This window comes from Hyla sarda, chromosome 2 (assembly GCF_029499605.1).
Source record: "Hyla sarda isolate aHylSar1 chromosome 2, aHylSar1.hap1, whole genome shotgun sequence".
NCBI lineage: Eukaryota > Metazoa > Chordata > Amphibia > Anura > Hylidae > Hyla > Hyla sarda.
Window position 1 is genome coordinate 433,105,125 of NC_079190.1, and position 10,011 is coordinate 433,115,135.

The window sequence follows — 10,011 nt, forward strand, 5'->3', positions numbered from 1 at the left end:
CCTGCGGAGGACATAAATATACGTCCTGCTTCGTTAAGGAGTTAAAAATTTATAAATGAATTTCGTTAAATACATATTTTTCCATCACTACTGCATTCTTTCTTTTTTTTTTTTGGTACCCGACAAATTTTGAAAAAACATCAAAGAGACCAAAAATGCAATTTCCACTCAAAGGCAAAAAACACCAGAAAAAAATGCAAGTAAGAAACGCCAAGCACAGGAAAATGCTGTGGCGTTTCTTCTGGCGTTTTTTTCTTCCTTTTTTTTGGGCCACAAAAAAAACAAGTCGAAACTTAGCCTAATGCTTCCTAACAATGCTGAAATACTACACTGCAGCCTCCTGCGAGTGAACAGCAAGGACAATGGAGCGACCTTGTATCGGTAAGGGAAATATAGTCCAACAGCCGCCAACAAACCATTTCTCTTCCCATCATATCCGCTCTTCTATGTAACCTCAGCCTGACCCAGAAAAAGTGTAAGGACATTGACAGTAAAGTGTTTGTAGCTCAGGAACTGTAGTAAAGGTCATATTCTCTTTTATTGTTAGTGCAAAGGGAAATTATCAGTGCATTTACTTACACCAACCCTAAAGAGGGAAACTTTTCAGGAAGCATCAGGGGCGGAATAGTTACATGTAGCCAATACATTTCACTGCAATAAGAGTAGCACTAGCAGCTTATAGTCCATAACAGTAGAAGTCATGTTGATAGATGTCACAATGGCACTGGGTAACATTAAGGAAACCCACAAGACATAGGCTGTTGGGGTTCTCTCAGGACAGGTACAGATTACATTAGTTTAGGACAGAGTTTCCCAACCAGAGTGCTTCTAGCTGTTGCAAAACTACAACTCCCAGCAAGCAGCCTTCGGCTGTCTGGGCATGCTGGGAGTTGTAATTTTGCAAGAGCTGGGGCCCACTGTTTGGAATACACTGATGTGATGTCCCAGTACAGGACATGGTCCTGCACTACACTTAGGCCCTGTCAGGTTGAGTCCCTCCGTGACCTGGGGGCTCTCCTGCAGTGTCTCTGCTGTTATTATAGTGTTATTTAATGTAATAGGATTATAGTCAGTATGTCAATATATAGTCAGTATAAAGGACCTTTGGAGGACTCCAGTAAATGTCTAAAGGACCTGTGAAATGTCACATGTTATGTTTATGTTATCACATGTTACCCAGAGGGCACCCGTTTAACACATGACCTCAGTAAAACCTCCTTTAAACCATAACCAAGTTGTGAACTTTCATTTTCACTGTGTAGCTATTGGAATAGCGGAGATATTGTTTGGGTGGTTCCCGATACCCCAAAACCACTCTGGTACCCACATATATTGTTTGGGTATGGTACCCGATACTCAAAAGCCACTTCACGAACATTAGGGGTTAATAACACCTTGCCCCTAGGGTTGAGACCATCTTGCCCCATCCACCTACACCTCTACACCACATGGTCCTGCCATCACCATGGGTCACCACACTGATCTAAGGGATAGTGCCCATATTAGGGACATCCTAACAGATATAGGGATATTACTTGGTGCCACTGCTGGTAATTATTGTCCCTAGTGGACCTGGTCCCTACTGAAATTGCATGCTGTGAATGATGATGCCATCTTCTTATAGATCTGTTATTTGTTTTTGGGTTTTGTTCTTGTTTTCTTTTTATATTGGCGCATATTAATATAATATATATGTTTTATTGCCGAACGGCTCTCCCATAGAACTATATGGAGGGGTGTGGTGGCCTCCGCTTCGGGCAGGGGTCGTGACACGCTCCTGTTCTAGAGCACCGAGGCTTTAAACAGGAGATCGCAGGGGACCCCAGCGCTTGGACCCCCCCGTGATCTAAAACTTATCCCCTATCCTTCGTATAGGGGATAGGTTTTTGTCCATGAGACTTGTCCTTTAACAACTGCGGGTCTACAACTTCAAATCTGCAGAAGGTATAAATACTGGTTTTCTAAGGCTACATTTCCACACAGGTTTTTTTCTGGCGGTTTTTGGAGTCCTGCCACAGCAGTTTTTGAGCCAAAGTTAGAAGTGGATCCAGTAGGAAGGAGAAGTATAAGTCCTTTTTTTGTATTCCCCATTCCTTTTGAATACACTTCTGGCTTTGCCTCTAAAACTGCATTGGCAGGACATTATGCTATCGATTCTTTGCAGCTCCGTTACATAGTTGGCTGTGCTGCTTCTTGGAATTGCTTAAACCCTTTTGTTTTAGAAATTACAATAACATAGTTATCTATTTTAATAACCACATCTGCAAAGTGACTCCATTTTGGTGTTGTTTTTGCTGTATGTTTCATCACATACAACTTTTATTATCTGAGGCTTTACTACTGCTACATATGCGCTTAATAGAATATATACATACAAACTCCCCACCGCTGCCTGTTTTACGTATATGCTCTTTCAGAATCTACTGACATTATGGTGGTGGTACAAACAATTGTGGTATTTAATGCCCCATTCACTGGCTCTGCTTGGAATAATGAATGTGCTGCGGATCCATAGATGTTCATTATTGTTACGGATTAGCTCTATTGAATTACAATGGGGCTCATCTGCATGCTGGTCTGCCGACACATCTGTGGCACAAAGAGTTGAATTTCTGCTACAAATTCTCAGGAAAATCCATGGCAGATTTGCTCAAAAGGAATGTTTCACCTATACCGTATATACTCGACACCCCCCTCGGCTTATACTCGAGTGAACTCTCCGCCCTCAGTGGTCTTCAACCTGCGGCCCTCCAGAGGTTTCAAAACTACAACTCCCAGCAAGCCCGGCAGCCATCGGCTGTCCGAGCTTGCTGGGAGTTGTAGTTTTGAAACCTCTGGAGGTCCGCAGGTTGAAACCACTGTGGCCTACGACATCATCCAGCCCCCTCTCACCCCCTTTAGTTCTGTACTCACCTCCGCTCAGCGCTGGTCCGGTGCTGCAGGACTGTCCGGTGGGGAGGTCGTCTGGTGGGATAGTGGTTCTGGGCTGCCATCTTCACCGGGGGCGCCTCTTCTCCGCGTTTCGGGCCCGGCCCCAGAATAGTCACGTTGCCTTGTCGACGACGCAGAGGTACGTTCATTACCAGAGAAGAGGCGCCCCCGGTGAAGATAGCAGCCCGGAACCAGTATCCCACCGGATGACCTCCCCACCGGACAGTCCTGCAGCACCGGACCAGCGCCAAGTGGAGGTGAGTACTGTACAGAACTAAAGGGGGTGAGAGGAGGCTGGATGATGTCGAAGGCCGCAGTGGTCTTCAACCTGTGGACCTCCAGAGGTTTCAAAACTACAACTCCCAGCAAGCCCGGACAGCCGATGGCTGCCCGGGCTTGCTGGGAGTTGTAGTTTTGAAACCTCTGGAGGTCCGCAGGTTGAAGACCACTGAGGGCGGAGAGTTCACAAGAGGATGATGACATGAAAATGATGACAAGAGGATGATGACAAGGGGATGATGAAGGGGGGTGGGGATGATGACAAGGGGATGATGAAGGGGGGTGGGGATGATGACAAGGGGATGATGAAGGGGGTGTGTGGGATGATGACAAGGGGATGATGACAAGGGGATGATGAAGGGGGGGTGTGCGATGATGACAAGGGGATGATGAAGGGGGTGTGTGGGATGATGACAGGCGGTGATGATGAAGGGGGGATGATGACAGGCGGTGATGATGAAGGGGGGATGATGACAGGGTGATGATGATGAGGGTCTGGATGATGACAGGGGGGGATGATGTATTTCCCACCCTAGGCTTATACTCGAGTCAATAACTTTTCCTGGGATCTTGGGGTGAAATTAGGGGCCTCGGCTTATATTCGGGTCGGCTTATACTCGAGTATATATGGTATGTTTTCTAATTTATTTTTTTACTATTTAATAACTGGTATTGAGATATATATATATATATATATATATATATATATATATATATATATATATTTTTTTATTTTTTTTTTTTTTTTTATTTTTTTCTAATCTCATTTTATTATCTGTAAACTTTTTAAATCTGAATGAATACATTGCTATATGTCGCCTGATGTATTTAGATACATAACCTCTAAGTATATCATGATTAAATTTTTTTTATTGTAAACCATGGAAACTCTTTAGTTTTTTATTTCCCGGTGATCATCTGATACTTTTTGAAGTGCACCGATCAATTCGGACATCAATAAGATCAGCTCTGAAAATGCAGAGTTCAGAGAGAAAATAATACCTTTCCCATGGGCCCTGATGCTTTATGAGTTATCCCATAACATGCATGGATAAAGGTTAATAGGATCACAAGTGACTTACAGAGAATTACATTGCTGTGAATTATGAGACCTTTTTTAAAATGCAATCTCCTATCAATGAAGTTGTATACACGTGACATCAAAACCACAAATGATGCAGCTAAACTGCACTCGTCTGAACTGATCCCATCTACAAAACAAGGATACCCTCCCTATTTCCAGAAGTAGAAAGTAATTGAACTAACCCTGCAGCCAAGGAGGCTTTTCACACAGTTAGAAGTCTTCTGGTTTGTAAGGATCAGCTCTATGAGAAGGACTTATTCTGCCCTCATTTATACAGTCATTACCAGCAGAGTGTGACTGCTACCTCTGCACCACTATGGTTACAGCCCTGGTCATTTCTTAAAGCTAGATGCACTTATATCCAGGTAATAATATAATAGATGAATCGATCTCCACTATGTATGCCCACACCACCTCTGCCTAGGTGACCACTGTCTGACCTCTAACATTATGCGGACAGTATGCACTGTCCCATTCACTACAGTGCAGTGCCAGTACTTCTCCGGTTGATTCCGTCAGAAGATTGAATATGTTCAATCTTACAGCAGAATCCAATTCCTACTACTACCGCAGTGTGGAGTAAGCAGCAGACTACTATTGAGATCAATTGGAGTCTGCAGCAAGCGCAATCTGTGCAGATTTTCGCCAATAAATCCTGTAATGTTGTAAACAGGCCCTCACCGTAGCTGTGTGATGTGATCACCACTCTGACCACTGGAAATTTGCAGTGCTTAATGTGTCACAGGAAGTGGTCAGTTCTGAGTCAGCTGACATCCTGTGAACGATGATATCATCATCTATAAGATCCTTCCTCGCAGCTCCCAGACCCCTCCTTTTCCCACCAAACATCATCTATATACTGCTGCTATCTCTATTGGATATATAAAACAACTAATTTGTGATTAAATTGCTTTCTCCTCATGGCAGTTTTTCAAAAAAAATGCACCTTGAAAAAGAAAATGCATCAAAACTGCACATAATATGAATTGACCTCTACCTGACTGATGGGACTCCCATCAATCCCCTTGGTTCAAGTGGCTCTCCAGATGTTGGAAAGCTGCAACTCCCATTATGTCTGAAGAGCCTTGGGATTAATGGGAGTTGTAGTTTTGCAACAGCTCGAGAGCCACAGATTGGAGTACAGTATCATCCATCATAACTAGAGAACTTACAAGTGACTGCAGCTCTGATGGCACAGTCAGGAGAAAACACAATGATATCAGTGACTACAGCTCTGATGGGACAGTCAGGAGAATACACAATATCAGTGACCTGAGTGATGTCTCCTCTGTTGTCTTTCCTTTTCTTCCTCATCTGGTCCAGATGCCATGACTTCTTCCAGTTATAGCTTCTCTGCTATCGTCTGGACATCATTGGTTCCTTAATTTGTCAGCAGATCCTTATCCTCTGTATGAAGACTATAATCATGAGATTTCTGCCAAATACTGTACCCCCTGAATATAATACTGCCAAATACTGTACCCCTGAATATAATACTGCCAACCACTGTACCTCCTGAATATAATACTGTCAACCACTGTACCCCCTGAATATAATACTGCCAACCATTGTACCCCCTGAATATAAACCTGCCTTGCACTGCACCCTCTAAATATATTATTGCCCCCCACCGTACCCCTGTATATAATACTGCCACCCACTGTACCCCCTGAATATAGTACTGCCACCCACTGTACCCCTGAATATAATACTGCCAAGCACTGTACCCCCTAAATATAGCCCTGCCACACGTTGTACTCTCTAAATATATTATTGCCACACACCATACCCCCTGAAAATAATACTGCCACACACTGTACCCCGAGTATAATAATGCCACCAACTGTACGCCCTGAATATAATACTGCCATACACTGTATACCTGAATATAAAACTGCCACACACCGGGCCCCTGAATATAATACTGCCACACACTGAACCCTCTCAATGTAATACTTGTGGTCGGGGCTCCATACGTGGCCGGCAAGACTTACCTACGCCAGTAGATAATACTTCTTCGGTGGTTCCTGTAATGAAACTAATAACACATAAGCATAACACTATATAGTAAAGCCATAGAACTGTGCCCAAAAACCACGACCTAGGGTTAAACTTCAGAGGGCATACCCTATTAATTAATAAATAAAAGAAGGGGGGAAGAGGGGTTTTGCCAAACGCAATGCACGCACCTGTGTGACAGGGAGTGTGCGTTAAATATTCAACGCCCCTCCCATAAATACAGCCAGATAGACTTATCACTTGTGGTCGGGGCTCCATACGTCACCAGCAAGACTTACTTACACAAGTAGATAATTCTTCTTCAGTGGTTCCTGTAATGAAACTAATAACACATATGCATAACACTGTATAGTAAAGCGGTTGAACTGTGCCCAAAAACCGCCACCAAGGGTTAGCCTTTAGAGGGCAAAAACACAAAATCATGCAGGAATAAAATTATTTATTGGAATTACAATACCAAGTATCTGAAGCAGCCTGACTTCCATCTTCTGTGTATTGTGCGGAGGAACCTTGCGTCGTGATGGTGACAATGCTGCCTTAATGCGAAAAGGGTGACCTGAGAATTCCCGATGATTACCTCCCAAAGTGGTGATCAATGACCTTATGTGAGAAACGAACTGTAATGTGGTCAGAGCAAACTTCCCCTTGTGTTCACGTCACAAATGTCCTACGGACCTGCATGGAAGGTTAACCTAACAACAGCGGCTAAACTGTGCCTATAGCTGCGACTGAGAGCAGGCATTTAGAGGGCAAAATACCTGACCTGGAAGGTTAAGTAGTAGAATGCATAAACCTTATACACACTATCTTCACTGCCCCTGAAAACCCTAATACAGACCCTATGACAGTAGAATCAACCAACTAATTATGAACGAAGGTTCTACCTAGTGATGGATAACTATAACCACTATACCTACTCTGAAGAATAAACAAGCTCTAACTCTAGAACATGCTAGCATACAAGCTAAACACACTGACGTGTGTCATTAACCAAGAAAACTGATAGCTGCCCATCAGGCCTAAACTACACTATCCAATCCCTATTTTAGAGGCCAAAAACCCAAACTGTTGGCCACTTGACACACAAGTAAACTGACCCCATGACAGACCTTGACCATGATGTGCATATTTACCTATAACCAGAACTAAGCTCGCAAAACTTACCTGAAGACTACCCGAACTGTCCAACAGCCATACCATGTACTACCCACCCACTGTACTCCGAAGCATTGGCATGTTGCGAGTAATCGAACCTTGCATCGCCATCATGCTTGTGGACAGGCCAGGACTATGAGTAGACAATGTGCCTATCCCCTGAGAGGTCTCACGTGCCATCGACTACTCTCAAATAACCCCATACTGAACACTGACCCAACTTTAAACCGCCAAACTTCTGCCTCATGACTGAACTCGGGGGTGAGGTGCTAACGCGATTGACAGATAACTTCATATCCATCGTGCCTGTAACCATAACAGTGCCTTGCGTCACCCTCAAACCTGTAGTTCTATTCGAGAACCACCATGCCTGAACCTTTACCAGGTCTTTTTGTAACTGTCGTCCCTGTAGATGTGACAGGTCTTTTCATAATCATTGTACCTGTGTGACAGTTCTTTGCATACCCCCGTGCCTGCACACGTGACAGGTGTAGCATAACCATAATTTATTTTTTATTTTTTTATGTGTCATGAAACTATAACTCAGAAAGCATGTTAGTGACAATAACTACGCATTGTATCCCACTTCCGGTATGGCAGGTATGAATCGACTACAACCCTTATGCGCCATGCCGTTGTTACTCTGACAGTGTCATTAACAACAACTCTGCAGTGCATCCTCCTCTAGCCGTGTTAGATATAAAGAGTATACAGCCACCTGTATGTTGTGCTGTTGTTGCCCTGAAGACGTGTCCGTGACAACAACCACGTGTGTTCCTCTGCACACGTGGCAGGTATGATGCTTATACCATCTATGTCTACCGTCTATGAGTCATGATATTGTTGCTCTGAAAACATATTGGTAACAAAACTATGCAGTGTATCACCTGCAGACGTAGGAGTACCACCGCCTATGTGTTGTGATGTTATTATTCTGAGACATGACCATAACAACAACTGCTCAGTCAACTCCCCTGCAGCCGAGTCACATATGATCGGTATACAACCGCCTATGTGCGTTGATGTTGTCACTCTGAAAACATGTCAGTAACAACAACTATGCAATGTGTCCCCCTGCAAATGTGGCAGGTATGATAGGTATACCACCGCCTATGTGTCGTGATGTTGTCGCTCTGAAGACATGTCAGTAACAACTGCACGGTGCATCCCCCTGCAGAGGTGTCATGTACAAAGGATAAACCACCACCTATGTGTCATGATGTTGTTGCCCTGAAGATGTGTCAGTACCAACGACTATGCAATGTATCCCCCTGAAGATGTGGCCGGTACGAAGGATACACCACTTATGTGTCGAAATGTTGTTGCACTGAAGACGTGTCAATAAAAACAACAGCGCAGTGCATCCCCCTGCAGACGTGGCAGGTACGAAGGGTATGCATCTACCTATGTGATGTGATGTTGTTGCTCTGAAAAAATGTGTCAGTAACAAACAACTATGCAATTTATCCCCCTGCATATGTGGCAGGAATACTGGGTATACAACCGCCTATGTGTTGTGATGTTGTCACTCTGAAAACGTTTCAGTAACAATGACTATGCAATGTATCCCTCTGCAGTCATGGCAGATATGAGGGGTATACACCACCTATGTGTCGTGATGCTGTTGCTCTGAATATGTGTCAGAAATTAACAACCATGTTGACCGACCCCTTGCAGAAGTGGCAGGTATTATGGGAAATAACCGTAATACTATGAGAGTATAAACTGTATAATGCCATGTGCAATATAAATGCCCTGAGTGCCTGAAACCAACGCACAAGCGCATGTGCAGCATAAAACACCACAAGTACATGTACCGCATGAAAGCTATGAGTGTATGAAGAACGGGAGCATATGAACAGTGTAAATACCCTGATCGCAAGACCGTATGACCGCCATGAATGTGAACAGCATGAATGCCATGAGTACCTGACCAGTAACTGCTGAGAATGTGTGAACAATATAGATGCTACGAGCGTGTGAACAATATCGTATAACGAAAAGAGTGCCATGAGCATATGATCTGTATAATTGCAAAAAGCATAAGGGCTTTATAAATGCCACAAGCATATGGACAGTGAAATGCCATGAATGTATAAAACAGTATAAATTACTACAAGGCTATGACACATATATCATGAGCATAAGAATCGTGTAAACCCCAAAATTGCCTGAACAATATAACTGCCATAAGCATATGAACAGTATCAATGGCCCGATCATGTAATGACAAGTACTATGAGCTGGTGAACAATATGAATACTGTGGGCTAATAAACAGTATAAATGCCATAAACGTATACATGCCATGAGCGTGTGAAAGTATAAATGCAGTGAGCCTAAAATGGTAAGACCACCACAAGCGTAACCAGTAAGAAAGCCCTGGAGGGGACAGAATGGGAACGGAGGGGCCCCATGACAGGGGTATTATGCGGGAAGGTAAGGGTTAAATGTGAGGAGTTTAGAGGAGGGAGCTAGGGAAGCGCGGGCTTTTAGTGAGGGTGTAGGGAGGAGTTAAGGAGGGTATATAGGTGAGGGCATTGA